This window comes from Schistocerca serialis, unplaced genomic scaffold (genome assembly GCF_023864345.2).
Source record: "Schistocerca serialis cubense isolate TAMUIC-IGC-003099 unplaced genomic scaffold, iqSchSeri2.2 HiC_scaffold_897, whole genome shotgun sequence".
NCBI classification, from domain to species: Eukaryota; Metazoa; Arthropoda; class Insecta; order Orthoptera; family Acrididae; genus Schistocerca; species Schistocerca serialis.
In genome coordinates this window covers 335,017-351,912 of record NW_026048515.1, presented here as the reverse complement: position 1 = coordinate 351,912, position 16,896 = coordinate 335,017, and the positions used below count along the sequence as shown (strand labels likewise).

Below are 16,896 nucleotides of genomic sequence, written 5' to 3'. Positions count from 1 at the left end.
ACATCAGGTAAAAGAACCAACAGACGAAACAGTCCATGGGTTGCAAAACACATTCTGTGAGGCTGGCTGCCTGCGGAGCGAAGAAAACAGGTCGGCGGCGACTGCCCGCAGAAAAGGCGGAGCGTGTGTCGTCAACAGTTCGAATAAATCGACACGTGCGAGCAGAGGACTGCAATACAGCAGTCAACCGCCAGGCGTATTCTACACCGACGTCTGAGTGTAAAATCCTATCGGCTGTAGTTATTATTAGGGGACGGGGAAGAAATGTAGTTTCTGTGCCTGTCGATATTTGTTTGTCATTTTGTGAGCTCACTGCGTACTTCAGGGTCGTGTCAAAGACAGTTTAAGGTTACAGTGACTTGTTTACTAGTAACTAATTAAATCTATATTTTGCGGTCTTGTGAAGCAACGTAAACGACTTAATAAAAAGCAGGTCTTCCGATCCAGACTGTAGACCAATTAGGTTCCTTTCCGAGCATGCTGATGCGATGGCTCCATACATAACAATCATGTACAACCGCTCGCTCAACGAAAGATTCGAACCGAAAGACCGGAAAGTTGCACACCTCACACCAATATTCGAAAAAGGCAATAGGAATAATCCACTAAATTACGGATCCATATCATTAACTTCGATATGAAGTAGGATTTTGAAAGATATATTGTATTAGAACATTATGAATTACCTCGAAGAGAAGGATCTATTGACACATAGCCAACACGGATTTAGAAAACATCGTTCTCGTGGAACACAAGTAACTCTTTACACACACGAAGTTTTGAGTGCTATCGAAAAGGAATTTCATATTGATTCAGTATTTCTGGATTTCCAGAAGGCCTTTGACACCGTACCTCAGAAGATGCTAGTAATCGCGTCAGAGAGCTCACAGTTCGTAGTAATTGATGGAAAGTCAGCGATTAAAACGGAAGTGATTTCTGGCGTTCCCCAAGGCAGTCTTATAGGCGCTCTGCTGCTTCTTATCTGCAGAAACGATTTAAGAGACAATCTGAGCAAGTGACTTAGATTATTTGCAGACGATGCTGTCGTTTATCGTTTAGTAAGGTCATCAGAAGATCAAAACCAACTGAAAAACTGGATGATAAAAAATGGGTCCTCTATGACAATTCAAAGCACAAAAGGCAGTGGCTCTCTCCGAATGAATCGCCACGAAGTAAGCTAACCCGCATTTCAACCCCGAAAAGGCGCTTTTGTGTATTTGGTGGTGTATTCGCGAGTTCGTTCATTTTGACCTTTAATGTTAACAACCGGATCGAGCAAATCAATCATTAATTGAAAAGTGCCCAGTGATTGTCGATAGAAAAGGTGTTCATAGTATCCTTGGATTTGCTGCCGGATCCTAAAATTAACATGCCTCGATATTTCGGCGATCCATCTCTCTATCATCTGTTGTTATACCACCGAAAACAGACGCCAAGGCTGGAAATCGTCGTTTATGTAGGCCTCCGTAGCATGCACGGCGCATGGCCCGTTCCCCCAATCTGACGCCCGTACACCTTTTTTCTGTGAGGACAACTGAAAGACGCTGCTTACAAGGACATACCAACTTCGTGTTACTGCAACAGTCGATGATATGCAACCACGTGTTACCGTAGCCTGCTCGGACATCTCCTCCGAAATGCTAGCACGTGTGCCGCTGTCGGTGGTCATTTTAACTACAAACTGTGACGGATGGTTGTCTCGTTACTGGTCAGAATCTACATAACTAGCGTATGCACTTATGTTGCTCTTTGGTGTGTGCTACCACAGGTATTGTACAAGTATCGATGTGGGAATTGTGTGTTTGCACAAAAGGCACACTTTTTAAGGATTATTTCTATCTGTTTATTGGCTATCAGTAAGAGCCCCAGACTTTATATCCATTCAGTGAAAACCGCACGTTAATAGCACATTCCATTTTCTCAATATCTGCAGTGCAGGTTTTAGGTGATTCAGCCTGCATACTTCGTTAGCACTGGAGGCACGCTGGCTGTGAACCGATATACTGTAAACGTCGTCAGCAATTAAAGGGTTATATTCGAGGGAGTGCCAGACGCAATACTGGCTAATTGAACAATGTGGAACACACTAACTACGAAATGGAATCCTCATGCTGCCTCGCATTAGCTGAGCCAAATTCACCTGAAGGGAAACGCAACCTTTGAAAGAACGACGTAGAAAGGATAACTTAGATGATGCACACCAGCTGATAGAGATAATGAACAACAAAATCAAAAAGGATGGAAAGAAGGTGAAATTTAACATCCAGGTCGTTATGAACTGAGTACTGACTCACCTGCTCAGCTGAAAAAGACCAAGGCAGAAATTTAACAGCATTCTCAGTTGCCATAAGAAAATCATGTTCAGACTCAGCGTGCACTATTTAAATAATTTTAATACTACGACCCATTTACTTTACCATCACAGTCTGTTCCTAGCTAGTGCTACATTTCTAATGACTTAAACCTCGACGCGACGCGACGTTGACACCTTCCTATAGAACCGAGAGGTACGTTTGTAACATCCTGGCAGACTGAAACTGTTGCCGTACCGAGACTCGAACTCGGGACCTTTGCCTCTCGCGGCAAAATGCTCTACCGGTTGAGCTAGTCAAGTACGACCCACGACCCATTCCGCTGCAGAGTGAAAATTTCTTTCTGGAAACAGGGGTATTTGCCGCCAGTGTAGCACGTTGTTGAAGTAAAGCACGTTTCAAAACAGAAACAAAACAGCACATTTATGCTCTACTGATCCATAACCTTTTTATCGACATGTCACGTTACACAACGTTTTTTCTCGGGATATTTAAAGACAATTGTGTACAGACTAGAGCCGTTACTCACGAAAGTCAAGATTCTTTGGTTGTCGGAGTACAGGTCGACTTACAGGTAAGACACTGTGCACAGAGCATAAGTTTCAAATTTCGAGGACAACGTTCTTCTTAAAGACTGAAATATTATGCAAATGACAGCTAATACATTAACAAGAACGCACTTACATGGATTTCTGTTTACATACTGGTTGCAATGTCCGTCTGTTATGCAACATCACAAATGAATTTAATTCTTCCGAACAGCTTATTCGTCTTTAGCACGAAATATCTTAATTCTTGTGCTATACTTTTGCTTCCATCTCGCAGCTGACACTAGACTTCTCATTTTATTGAACCTATCATGTTTCTTAGCAGAGCAGACACCCACACACAAACACACACACACACACCCACACACACACACACACACACACACTGCTCTTAAGACTAAGGAATCAACGAAGGAAAAAACGCACTTTACAGAACATAGTTATATTTTGACGAGTGAATATACGCAAATGAATATATATTTGCGGGTGTCCTCTGATGTTTTGGTACTGTAATGCTTGTAGCTACCCATCTCCACATAATTTTGTACCGTAATCTTATTAGTTACCCATCTGTTTGTAGTTTGGATTACAGAACTATCAATGACATGGTAAAGTGAAAGACAGAGGTGTTTAAATGAATTTTATCCAAATATTGAACGACAGAGATATTTCAGCGAGTATGAAACGTAAACATTAGGATAAGTAACAAATAAAGAACAAGATAATCTTACTAGTGAGCAGCTGCGCCTCGTTGTGCTACCTTCGGTTAAACAGTTGTTTATAAAGAAATGGTAGTGCCGAAACTCACTCTCCACGCTTATGCGCCATCACAAAAGTTACCTCTTGGAGCTACTGATGAGCAAGTCACTTGCGTCCCAGCTAACTGTTCGACGTAGGAAAAAAAAAAGAAAAAAAAACACACACACACACACACACACACACAAAATTTTGATATGTTGGGAGAAGCAGACAGAATACATGTCGCTCACAAATGACTCGTTTACTTAAGGAGAAAACTAATCTTTATGCTAAATTTAACGCATTCATTTGACAGTCAACTTTCACCGGTGGCTTTCCAGTCATGTTACGCATCCCAGGGGAACAGTAGTCAAGTTGACTATTCCAGGGGAACAGTGTCTTTTTTTGGTATAAAAGATAGCCTGTGCTTTAACTCAGGGATAGGCTATCTCCGTTCCAAAGTTCATACAAATCAGTCCAGCCGTTTTAGCGGGAAGGTGTAGCGAACATAATAACTCGACGAAGAAAGAAGCCAAGCAATTTCTAATTTGGTGTAGCGTCAATTTTGAATATTTGTACGTGCGACAACGTCGTCTACAATCAACTGTGTGCCTATCACCAGCAGATATGTTCGCAAATCATACTCAAATCCAGCCTCACTAAAAGCCTATCGTGTTCCACGTGGAAAGTCACCATGTCTCTCTGTCGTACAGCATTTAAATGACGCGGTCGTTGCGAGTTTTCAGGCGTCTCAAAAGCAGGCTAAAATGCAATGGGTTTGTACGGAAGTACGGATTAAAGAGTTTGAGGATTGTTTAAGCATCGTATTCATTACGTTGAATCGTATTATGTAGGACATATTAAACAATAAAGCATTTTCACAAACACGGTACAGTTCAAAAGTCAAAGAATAAATAACTCTTTCTAAGAGTAAGTATTGTTCTACATTTCGTATTATATTCTTAAAATCGATAAACAACTTGACCTATACACTTTTCAAAGTAGCCTGTGTTAATTTAGGGTATTAGCTAATTCCATTGCAAATTTCTTCCAAATTTCTGCAGCCGCTTTAACGTAAGGAGTACCAAACATAAACACATAAATTTTAGCATTTATATTATACATATGGGATAACAACAAAAGGTGCACATTAGCACAGTTTGATTGCTCAGGTCAACATTTCACCTTACCGTAAATGTAAAGAAATACCAAGTACAACAAGATCTGCTTATGAAACACAATCACTCTGTATCACTATATCTTCAAATATTTCCAGCATGTCCTCATATTTCTTCCATCACATCCTTGCTCGCCTCCCTAATTACTTGCACTGTTACATATTTTCTCTAGACCAACAGATACTGGTGATTTATGTTTCTTTAAGATCGCTAAACTATTTTGTTCCCAAATAGTACCTTCCACTCAATGTGCCCTCTTCGTCTTCGTTAGCTGTGTCCAAAAGGGATCTGCCATTTGTAGAATAGGTCTCTTCACGTTGAGGTTTGGACTGTTGTGACATACGCTCTATTCTAGTATGTAACTTTTGAATAGTTATCAACACCTAGCAAGTGGCGGGTTCGAATCCAGCCACTGCTTAAATCCATAAAAATTATAAAAATGGATGTGTGTATACATGTGTGTATGTTCTACATCTCCTCCCAAACCACTGGCCCGATTTCAACCAAACTTCGTATTTATATCATTCACTGTGTAGAAAGAATCGCTGTGTAGGCGAGAACCACTTACTTATCAATGGGGTGGCTGTGAAGGTGAAAAAGCAGTGCTGCCACGATGAGCGAATACAGATACGTCAGTCATCCAGCACTTAGAGACTGACAACAAACTCTAGATATAATTTCAAAACTTTACGAAACATTTTCTCACTAACGACACCCACAAAATGATGAAAGGAAAAGAGATTTATCTTTTCCTACACTTCCGTTGTTCATGCAGTATAGCCTCCGCTTGAAACACGACGTTTTAATTTATTACTTCTTTGCTACTTACTGTATATACGACACATTTTGCAGACAGTATTCACATTAACCACTAAATGTACCAGAAAAGTTATGTCACTGTACGACACATCGTTCAGGATAAAGCACGTCATACGCACTGAGTTGTGTGAAAACTGCCACACCACCAAAGACGTTTAAATTTGCTACTTCTTTACTACTAAATTTATTCATAATACATCTGGCAGACAGTAGTCACGTATACCACTGAATATACCTGCAAAATTATGTCATTCTACAGTGCATAGTCCACAAGATATGCCGTCACAAGCATTGAGCTGTGTGGAAATGAGCCAGCCGGTGTGGTCGAGTGGTTCTAGGCGCTTCAGTCTGGAACCGCGCGACCGCTACGGTCACAGGTTCGAATCCTGCCTCGGGCATGGATGTGTGTGATGCCCTTAGGTTAATTAGGTTTAAGTAGTTCTAGGGGACTGATGACCTAAGCTGTTAATTTTCATGGTACTCAGAGCCATTTTTTGTGAAAATGAAACTGCGGAGCGGAATTCGCTAGACATACAGGTGAAATATGCCTGAAATGTGTTAAATAGATGTCTACAACCACATCTGGATGGATACTCCGCAAATTACACTTAAGTGGCTGGTAGAAGGTTCATCGAACCACCTTCACAATAATCCTCTGTTATTCTAGTCTCGAACAGTGCGCGGGAAAAACGAACACATATATATTTCCGTGCTAGCTCTGATTTCCTGTATTTTATTACGATGATCGTTTCTCCCCATGTAGGTCGGCGTCAACAAAGCATTTTCAAGCTCGGAAAATGAAGATGGTGACTGAAATTTCGTGAGGAGATTCCGCGGTAATGGAAAATGCCTTTGTTTTAATTACGTCCACCCCAAATCCTGTATCATGTTAGTGACAATCTCTCCCCTATTATTAGATAATACAAAATGTGGTGGTGGTCTTTGAACTTTCTCGATGTTCTCCGTTAAACGTATCCGGTAAGGATCACAGACCGAGCAGCAGTACTCCACGCGTAGTGTAGGCAGTTTATTTAGTAGATCAGTTGCATCTTCTAAGTGCTCTGCAATATAACGCAGTTTTTGGTTCGCCTTCTCCACAACATTTTCTACGTGCTTTTGCTGTTTAAGTGTCCTTAATTGTAATTCCCAGGTATTTGGTTGAATTTATGGCCTTCAGATTTGATTTTAACGGAATCCTTTTAGCATTCATGTGTATGACTTCACTCTTTTCATTATTTAGTATCAATTCCCAATTATTGTACCATAGAGATACTTTTTCTAAATAGTTCTTCAATTTGTTTAGATCTTCTGATGACTGTACCACCGATAAACGACAGCATCATCCGCAGACAGCGTAAGACAACTGCTCAGATTGTGTTCTACACTGAAGAGCCAAGGAAACTGGTACACTTGCCTAATATCGCGTAGGGCCCCCGCGAGCACGCGGAAGTCGCAACACAACGCGGCATTAACGACTGAAGTAGTGCTGGAGGGAATTGATACCACGAATCCTGCAGGACTGTTCATAAATCCGTCAGAGTAAGAGGGGGTGGAGAACTCTTCTGAACATCAACTTTCAAAGCATCCTAGAAATGCTCAATAATTTTCGTTGAGTTTGGTGGCCAGCGGAAGTGTTTAAGCTCAGAAGAGTGTTCCTGGAGCCACTCTGTAGCAATTCTGGGCATGTGGGGTGTAGCATTGTCCTGCTGGAATTGCCCCAGTCCATCGGAATGCACAATCGACATGAATGGATGCAAGTAATCAGACAGGATGCTTACGAACGTTTCACCTGTCAGAGTCGTGTCTAGACGTATCAGGGATCCCATATCACTCCAACTGTACACGCCCCACAGCATTACAGAGCCTCCACCAGCTTGAACAGTCTCCTGCTGACATTCAGAGCCCATGGATTAATGAGGCTGTCTCCTATCTGTACGCGTCCATCCGCTCGATACAATTTGAAACGAGACTCGTTCGACCAGGCAACATGTTTCCAGTCCAATGTTGGTGTTGACGAGCCCAAGTGAGGATTAAAGCTTTGTGTCGTGAAGTCATCAAGGGTACACGAGTGGGCCTTCGGATCCGAAAGTCCATGTCGATTATGTTTCGTTGAATGTTTCGCACGCTGACACTTCTTGATGGCCCAGCATTTTACGGAAGGGTTGCACTTCTGTCACGTTGAACGATTCTGTTCAGTCGTCGTTGGTTTCGTTCTTGCAGGATTTTTTTCCGGCCGGTCGGAGATTTGATGTTTTATTGGATTCCTGATATTCAGGTACACTCGTGAAATGGTCGTACGGGAAAATCTCCAGTTCACCGCTACCTCGGAGATGCTGTGTCCCTTCGACTGTGCGCCGACTGTAACACCGCGTTCAGACTCACTTAAATCTTGATAACCTGCCAAGGTAGCAGCAGATACTTGTTGTCTTATACACGGTGGTCGGAAATTCCCGTTACTAACGTCTAGGACTTGTAGAGGGTAGTGAGTACAGAACATTTTGAATAGGAACCCATGTCCGGAATCGTATCGTTTCCGTTCTACGACAGTTTCATTTCAGATGTGTACCTCGTCAACGTCTGCTTAGGGCAAGAGAAACGTCTCAGAGTTTCCTGTCCTGCTATGCAACAGGGTAGACACGATGACGTGTACTAGGTCAAACGATCCCCAGATGTCACTTACTGTCTGCGAGTCAATACCTGTGCATCACCGATAGAGGAAACATGCTGCAGTACACGTTTGCGGAATACACAGACATGCTCCTGGTGTATGGAGAAGCTGGAGGTAACGGAAGAGCTGCTAGTCGGCTGTGTCAAGAAGGTTCCACCGTCACACTCCATCTCAGAAACTGTTTGCCCAAGTTACACAACGGCTACGAGAATCGGATAGCTTCACCGTGAGGAGGCAGGACTGTGGTGCTCCACGGCGACGCCGCACTCTCGAATTTGAAGGAGGTGTTCGCGAACAATTGCGCGTGCAATGGCTTTTAGTCACGTTACCATCTTGGACGACCTGCATGAGCACCAATTACATCCGTACCACTTACAAAGGGTACACGCTATGGGTCCAGCAGACTTTCCACAACGCGTCGCCTTCTGCACATGGTTCCTGCACCGTTGGATCGACGCGCCCCTGTTTCCACGTCGAGTTCTCTTCACAGATGAATGTAGGTTCACAAGGGATTGTGTTCTGAATGCTCGAAATAGCCATGTCTGGGTGGACGAAAACCCTCATGCGATGCATGTTCTGGGATTTCAAGACAGGTTTGGAATTAACGTGTGGGCAGGTATTCTGGACCATACCTCCTTCCATCCAAGCTCACGGGTCCCGCATACTAAGTCTTCCTACGACACGTAATGGACCCGTTCTTGGAAGCTGTGCCATTGAATATCCGTCAGGAAATGTGATTTCAGCATGATGGAGCACCACCTCACTTTTCACTGGCTGTCCGGAGACATCTTAACAGACGGTAGGCTGAAAGATGGATAGGCCGTGGTGGTCCAACCGCGTGGCCGCCACGATCGCCGGATTTAACCCCTATGGATCACTTCTTATGGGGTCGTATGAAGAACCTAATTTATGAGACACCTGTAGAGACAGAGGAAGATCTGCTGGCACGAGTTCTGGCCGCTGCACAAGACATTGAAGAGACACCAGGTGGGAACATGCTTCGGAGGTACAATGTGTGTAACTACGTTAGTGGTCGCCACATAGAGCTGCTCTTGTAATGCATCGGTACGTTGCGGCTGGTACCGTAGATGCTGGGTCCTTGTTGTTGTCAACTAATGTAAACTGTTGTGGATTGGAAGAATAGCCAACCCAGTATGAGAGGAAGCCGAAAGGCACGCGTTTTAGCTCACGCATGCTGGCGTGAGGTCTGGAACAGGTCAAGGAAATTAGACTAGCAAAAAACGTACGTAGCTGCTGGAATACTTAACTTAAATCCATAAATGGTGAACATCGCTCTTGACGGTACATGTTTTACAGCATCAATAGTAACTGGTAATGGCGCCTTGCTAGGTCGTAGCAAATGACGTAGCTGCAGGCTATGCTAACTATCGTCTCGGCAAATGAGAGCGTATTTTGTCAGTGAACCATCGCCAGCAAAGTCGGCTGTACAACTGGGGTGAGTGCTAGGAAGTCCCTCTAGACCTGCCGTGTGGCGGTGCTCGGTCTGTACTCTCTGATAGTGGCGACACGCGGGTCCGACGTATACTAACGGACCGCGGCCGATTTAAAGGCTACCACCTAGCAAGTGTGGTGTCTGGCGGTGACACCACATAAACCATAAGGTGTAAGTTGTAATGCAAATGCGTAAGTAAAATAACGGAGCGAGTCAGTATTCTTTTGAAATGGATTGCAACAATTGTACTGGGTCACGCCTAAATACATTTCTCACGTGGGTGTGGATGAGATAATCATCTGCATTGAAACTGTCGTAGAACGGAAACGATACGTTTCCGGACATGGGTTCCTGTTCAAAATGTTATGTACTCACTACCCTCTACATGTCCTAGAAGTTTGTAACGGGAATTTTCGACCACCCTGTGTAGGGGTTGCCGACCGCAGCACCGTATTCTGCAGGTTTACATAGCTCTGTATTTGAATACATATGCCTACGCCAGTTTCTTTGCCGCTTGTTTATATTGTTTTATAGAAAAGTAACAGCAGAGGGCCTATAACCCTACCTTGGGGAACGCCAGAAATCACTTCTGTTTTACTCTATGAATTTTCGTCAGTTATTACGAACTGTGACCTCTCTCACAGGAAATCACGAAGCCAGACACATAAGTGAGACGATGTTCCATAAATACGCAATATGACTACAAGCCTCTTCTGAGAGACAGGGTCAAAGGTCTTCTGGAAATTTAGAAATACAGAATCAATTTGAAATCCATTGACAATAGCACTCAACACTTCCTGTGATTCAAGAGCTAGTGGCGTTTTTCATGAACGATGTTTTCTGAATACGTGTTGGCTGTGTGTCAAGGTCGAGGTAATTCATAATGTTAGAACACAATATGTGTTCCAAAAGCCCACTGCATATCGACGTTAATGATGTGGGACTGTAATTCAGTGGATTACTCCTACTACCTTCCTTGAATATTGGTGTGACCTGTGCAACTTTCCACTCTTTGAGTACGGATCTTTCGTCTAGCGAGCGTTTGTATACGATTGTTAAGTATGGAGCTATTGCATCAGCATACTCTGAAAGAAACGTGATTGTTGTACAGTCTGGACCGGAAGACTTACTTTTATTAAGTGATTTAAGTTTCTTCACTGCTCCAAGGTCATCTACTTCTAAGTTACTCATGTTGTCAACAACTCTCAATTCGAATTCTGGAATGTTTACTTTGTCTTCTTTGGTGAAGGAATTTAGGAAAACCGCGTTTAGTAACTCTGCTTTAGCAGCACTGTCGTCAATAGTATTTCCGTTGCTATCGCGTAGAGAAAGCATTGATTGTGTTTTGCCGCTAGCATACTTTACAAACGACCAGAATCGTTTTGGATTTTCTGCCAGGTTTCGAGACAAAGTTTCGTTGTGGAAACTGTTATAGGCATCTCGCATTGAAGTCCGCCATAAATTTAGAGCTTATGTAAAAGATGGCTAATCTTGGGGATTTTGCGTCTGTTTAAATTTGGCATACTTGTTTCGTTGTTTCTGCAACAGTGTTCTAACCCGTTTTGTGTACCAAGGATGATCAGCTCCGTCGTTTATTAATTTATTCGGTATAAATCTCTCAATTTCTGCCGATACTATTTCTTTGAATTCAAGCCACATGTGGTCTACACTTTCATTGTTAATCTGAGAGCGATGACGGTCTCTCAGGAAGGTGCAAAGAGAATTTGTGTCTGCTTTTTTTTGGATAGGTATACTTTTAATTTATTTTTGGGAGTTACAATATTCGGTCTCGCTACGACAACCTTGTTTTCACTAATTCCTGCATCCGTTTTGACGCTCTTTGTTAGCTCAGGAATTTTTGTTGCTAGGAGGTTAAGTGTGTTTTCACAACCATTTACTGCTAGATTGGGCCTGTGAGGTAACTGCTCGAAATAATTTTCAGATAATGCGTTTAGCACAATTTCGCATGATGTTTTATGCATAACTTCGTATTTAAATATGAATTTTTGCGAACATATCGAGGGTAAGTTGAATTCACCTACAACTATAATTATATGAGTCAAGGTAGTGTCTGGAACTAGACTCAAGTTTTTCTTGAACCTTTCAGCAATTGTATGGTCTGAGTTGCACTTTTGACAGCCTCTCGAAACCAGAGCAAATCTCTTCCGATCCAAAGCACATCATTGGTACCGACGTGAGCCACCACCTGCAGTTGGCTGTACCTGTGCGTTTCATGGCTTTCTGAAGGACACATTTCACATCTTAAATGACTCCACCCAGAATGCACACGGAATGCACGCTGCCTTCATTCTCCTCCTTGGCAGCCATGCTCCTAAGAGGGCCCATAACGCGCCTGACATTGGAGCTCCCAACTACCAATAACTCCACCCTCTGTGATTGCCCGAATCTTGCAGACAGAAAGATTTCTTCTGAAACAGGACTAGTGATTGCGTCTGGCTGAGATGCAGTGTTAGCCACAAACAGCACCTGGTACTCTTTGCAAGACTAAGTGGGGAGGCCTGGGATTCGGACGCCTGGGAAGACTTTCGCCGCTTGGTATGCCCCTAGGCGTCCTCCAACGCGACAACAGGTGAGAGGTCACCTTTAGTGAGAGCAGAACCTGGGCTGACCACCAGTGCATACCGATCAGCGGATTGAGACGTGTTGGACGTCCGTTGGGTTCTCATCGCTGGCTCACAACAGTGATACCCATCCACTACAGCTTGAAGCTGTGTAACCAAAGCAATTACAGCTTGGACCTGGAAGCGAAGTATCACCAACATGGTTCACATCAACACACAAAGGACTATCGGATTGTGCTATGGATCTCTACTGTAGGCACTGAGGAAAATGCAAGAACTGTGTCTAATAAATTAAATTAACACGCAGACATTCTAGAACGAAACTACCAAAGTACTCAGGAAAGACTAAATAATTCGCTCTTGATTAGGAACTTGTAATATGTAACAAAGTCCTTTTACTTTCCGACTAAACGAAAACGAGAGAAATGTATCTATTAAATATTAAATTGACACACAGAAATTTAAGAAACCAAACTACCAAAGAACACAGAGGAAATTGTACAATTCACTCCTGGTTAGGAGAGCAGATAGAGGGGGGCAGAGGATATGGACAGAGAAAGGAAGGAGGAATTGATGAACAGGGGAGGGGAAGGACGAGATGCACAAAGAGAGGGAGGAGGAGGAGGAGGAGGAGGAGGAGGAGGAGAAGGACTGAAAGAGGGGCAAGGAAGAGCTGGACAGAGAGAAGGGGATGAAGAGAGGGTCAAGAGAGGGTGAGAGGAAGAGATAAAGTTGGACTGTTGGAGGAGGGGGAGGAGTAAATAGACAGAGGAGGGAGGAGTATATGGAGAGAGAGGGTGGAGGAGGTGGACAGAGAGGAGATGAAGGAGATGAGAGAGGGAAAGGAGAAGATGGAAAATAGAAGGCTGGGATAAATATCTTATAGACAGCACGAGATACTCAGCTAGTTTTGAATAGAAATCATCAGCAATGACAGTTGGAAGACTTCCGGTATAACAGGTCACCATAATTCTGCCAATGACCTTATCAAAATGGTAGAGAAGTGGTACACAGTCATGCTGCAGGTGTGGGAAGCTGCCTCTGAAACGCAGAAGAATCAGCAACAATCAGTGGCACGAGGATACAGAAGGTGCTGAAAACCTCTGCCTAGTGTTATCCACGAAAATGAAGTCAGGGCAGAATGCAACCCTGAAAAGATAAACATGAGATAGGGGTTTGGTGTCATAGTAATGTTGAAAGCTGAATGTGCTGTGTTCAAAGTTTAATACACCCATGTGACATTATGCCTTCCCATAGGATAAATCTGACCATTAGTACTGGGCCATTTTGTTTGTGCAGGTTGGATACATTCAGGGGAAAGCATACATTCCCCTTAACCTACTCTTTTGCTAACTGATTAAGACTCCCTGGGGATAATCCATCCTTCTGAGAAACCCCCCTCCACATCCCCCTCCTTCTCCCCACCTCTCTGTGGAAAGGGACATTTTTTTATCACCCTGTCCCAGTTCATTTCTGAGCCACTTTTCCTGCTCCTGAGAAGTACCCCATCCCTCTCTCCCCCACCCCCTTCCCCAACTTTACTTCCCCTTCTCTTATTCACTTGTGAATTGGTGGGAAAAAGACTCAGTCTGCCCTGGAGAGGAATGATTTCACGACATGAAATTCAAATCAATGTCAATAATCTATTGTTCAATTCTATTTGCATATTGTTTATTTAATCACTTTGCAGGAGACAGGACTCCACCCACTTGGGTAGAGCTCACGTATCTCGCCTTCCGCCACAGGTATTTAAACTTCCAGCATTAATAGATCTTAGCGCTAAATATTACCGACGTCTTGTGTGCACTAAGGTTTGAGAACACAAGCACTCTCCTTCACCACAATGTTTTCACTTTACACGAAACATATCCGGCGAAAAAAACTTACGATCACACACTTGCTACCGCGAAGTGCACACCTTCCGCCGACTACATGAGAGCCACATCCGTGGACCCTGGAGAAGACTAGAGACCAACATCCGCACTGTGTGCACATTACCAGCCATACCAGATGCACAGTGACCAGAGAGATTGTCAGCACGACTGCTAAACAGCCAACCAATAAACTTACATGGGGGTATAATTGTCAAGCGCAAACACTTGCCATATTAAATCTTCTCACGCGACTCACACATCCGCTTCTATTGGCGCTCAACCAGAATACTGGCTCGTTCACAGCTCAGCCATCCTCCGCCCGCACGGCTACCGGCAAGAACTGATAGGTCAGAGTGTTTCTCATAGCTGCTAGTCACGCGAGGCTAAGCCGCGGCCTCCAGTCGGCTGATGGCAGTGAACGCTGCGAGACAAACAGGAGCGACTTGGACGAATAGTTCTAACTGCAGTTCCATCTCCAACGTAGATCTCCCCATTTTGAAAAATCCACTTTACGCAATCCGAAGCAGGGATGTTGTTATCGATACACCTCGAATTTCTCACGCAAAACGTAGATTCCTCCCCTTTATACCAGTTATTTTCGAAGGCAGAAGAAAGCAGAGCATACACGCATTTTCACGTCGCTAAAGTATCGTTGTATCGTTACTTGTTGTGAAAATCCTGTACATGAGTTTAGCATAGGCTGTATTTCCTCAAAGTACTCACTCATCAGGATATTTGTTCTCATCAGCTTAATATTTGTTACATACTGCATCACAGGACTAGAACATTAAACTAATTTTTATCTCATAATGGAGTGCTAAGACCATACTATACCTCTGTCACAGGATGCTTCTTCACCTTCGAACTCTCTTAAGGTAGCCAGCTTCGTCACCTACCAAGTCTCTAGGGTAGCAGCACGGAGGAGCTGTAAATGTCAGGTTAATACTATGTATCACTTCATAAATTCGGTAATACAGTTGATTTTATTACGATGGCCATCTCTCTCTGTGTAGGTCGGAGATTGAAATTCCGTTAAAAGATCTCGCCACAACGAAAAAAAAAACCACCTGATTACCGCTCCACTCGTGAATAATATACACTCCTGGAAATGGAAAAAAGAACACATTGACACCGGTGAGTCAGACCCACCATACTTGCTCCGGACACTGCGAGAGGGCTGTACAAGCAATGATCACACGCACGGCACAGCGGACACACCAGGAACCGCGGTGTTGGCCGTCGAATGGCGCTAGCTGCGCAGCATTTGTGCACCACCGCCGTCAGTGTCAGCCAGTTTGCCGTGGCATACGGAGCTCCATCGCAGTCTTTAACACTGGTAGCATGCCGCGACAGCGTGGACGTGAACCGTATGTGCAGTTGACGGACTTTGAGCGAGGGCGTATAGTGGGCATGCGGGAGGCCGGGTGGACGTACCGCCGAATTGCTCAACACGTGGGGCGTGAGGTCTCCACAGTACATCGATGTTGTCGCCAGTGGTCGGCGGAAGGTGCACGTGCCCGTCGACCTGGGACCGGACGGCAGCGACGCACGGATGCACGCCAAGACCGTAGGATCCTACGCAGTGCCGTAGGGGACCGCACCGCCACTTCCCAGCAAATTAGGGACACTGTTGCTCCTGTGGTATCGGCGAGGACCATTCGCAACCGTCTCCATGAAGCTGGGCTACGGTCCCGCACACCGTTAGGCCGTCTTCCGCTCACGCCCCAACATCGTGCAGCCCGCCTCCAGTGGTGTCGCGACAGGCGTGAATGGAGGGACGAATGGAGACGTGTCGTCTTCAGCGATGAGAGTCGCTTCTGCCTTGGTGCCAACGATGGTCGTATGCGTGTTTGGCGCCGTGCAGGTGAGCGCCACAATCAGGACTGCATACGACCGAGGCACACAGGGCCAACACCCGGCATCATGGTGTGGGGAGCGATCTCCTACACTGGCCGTACACCACTGGTGATCGTCGAGGGGACACTGAATAGTGCACGGTACATCCAAACCGTCATCGAACCCATCGTTCTACCATTCCTAGACCGGCAAGGGAACTTGCTGTTCCAACAGGACAATGCACGTCCGCATGTATCCCGTGCCACCCAACGTGCTCTAGAAGGTGTAAGTCAACTACCCTGGCCAGCAAGATCTCCGGATCTGTCCCCCATTGAGCATGTTTGGGACTGGATGAAGCGTCGTCTCACGCGGTCTGCACGTCCAGCACGAACGCTGGTCCAACTGAGGCGCCAGGTGGAAATGGCATGGCAAGCCGTTCCACAGGACTACATCCAGCATCTCTACGATCGTCTCCATGGGAGAGTAGCAGCCTGCATTGCTTCGAAAGGTGGATATACACTGTACTAGTGCCGACATTGTGCATGCTCTGTTGCCTGTGTCTATGTGCCTGTGGTTCTGTCAGTGTGATCATGTGATGTATCTGACCCCAGGAATGTGTCAATAAAGTTTCCCCTTCCTGGGACAATGAATTGACGGTGTTCTTATTTCAATTTCCAGGAGTGTACATGATTCTCCCGCCTTCGCTTCCACGAACCCGGCAGCACATAACTGATATCAGACTGATCAAGTAGTTAATATTGAGCGTTCGCTTACATGATAAGTAATTTATTACCTGCAGTTGGGTTACACCTTCCAGGTGACTGTTACAGACGCTTGTGTGACGTCTCTAGAGGCTTCCCATAGGCTGAAGTTTTAGCATTGTGTATT

At 44.6% G+C, this 16,896-nt stretch overlaps 1 protein-coding gene across 1 annotated transcript in view; it reads left to right on the top strand.

Annotated features, from left to right (window-relative positions):
• Positions 1 to 2,850: 2,850 nt before the first annotated feature.
• Positions 2,851 to 16,896, top strand: part of LOC126452546 (uncharacterized) — a 32,467-nt gene continuing 18,421 nt past the window's right edge. The window contains exon 1 of the mRNA XM_050091112.1: positions 2,851 to 2,886. The gene's annotated coding sequence lies outside the window, so the exon portion shown is untranslated. The remainder of the gene's footprint in view (positions 2,887 to 16,896) is intronic.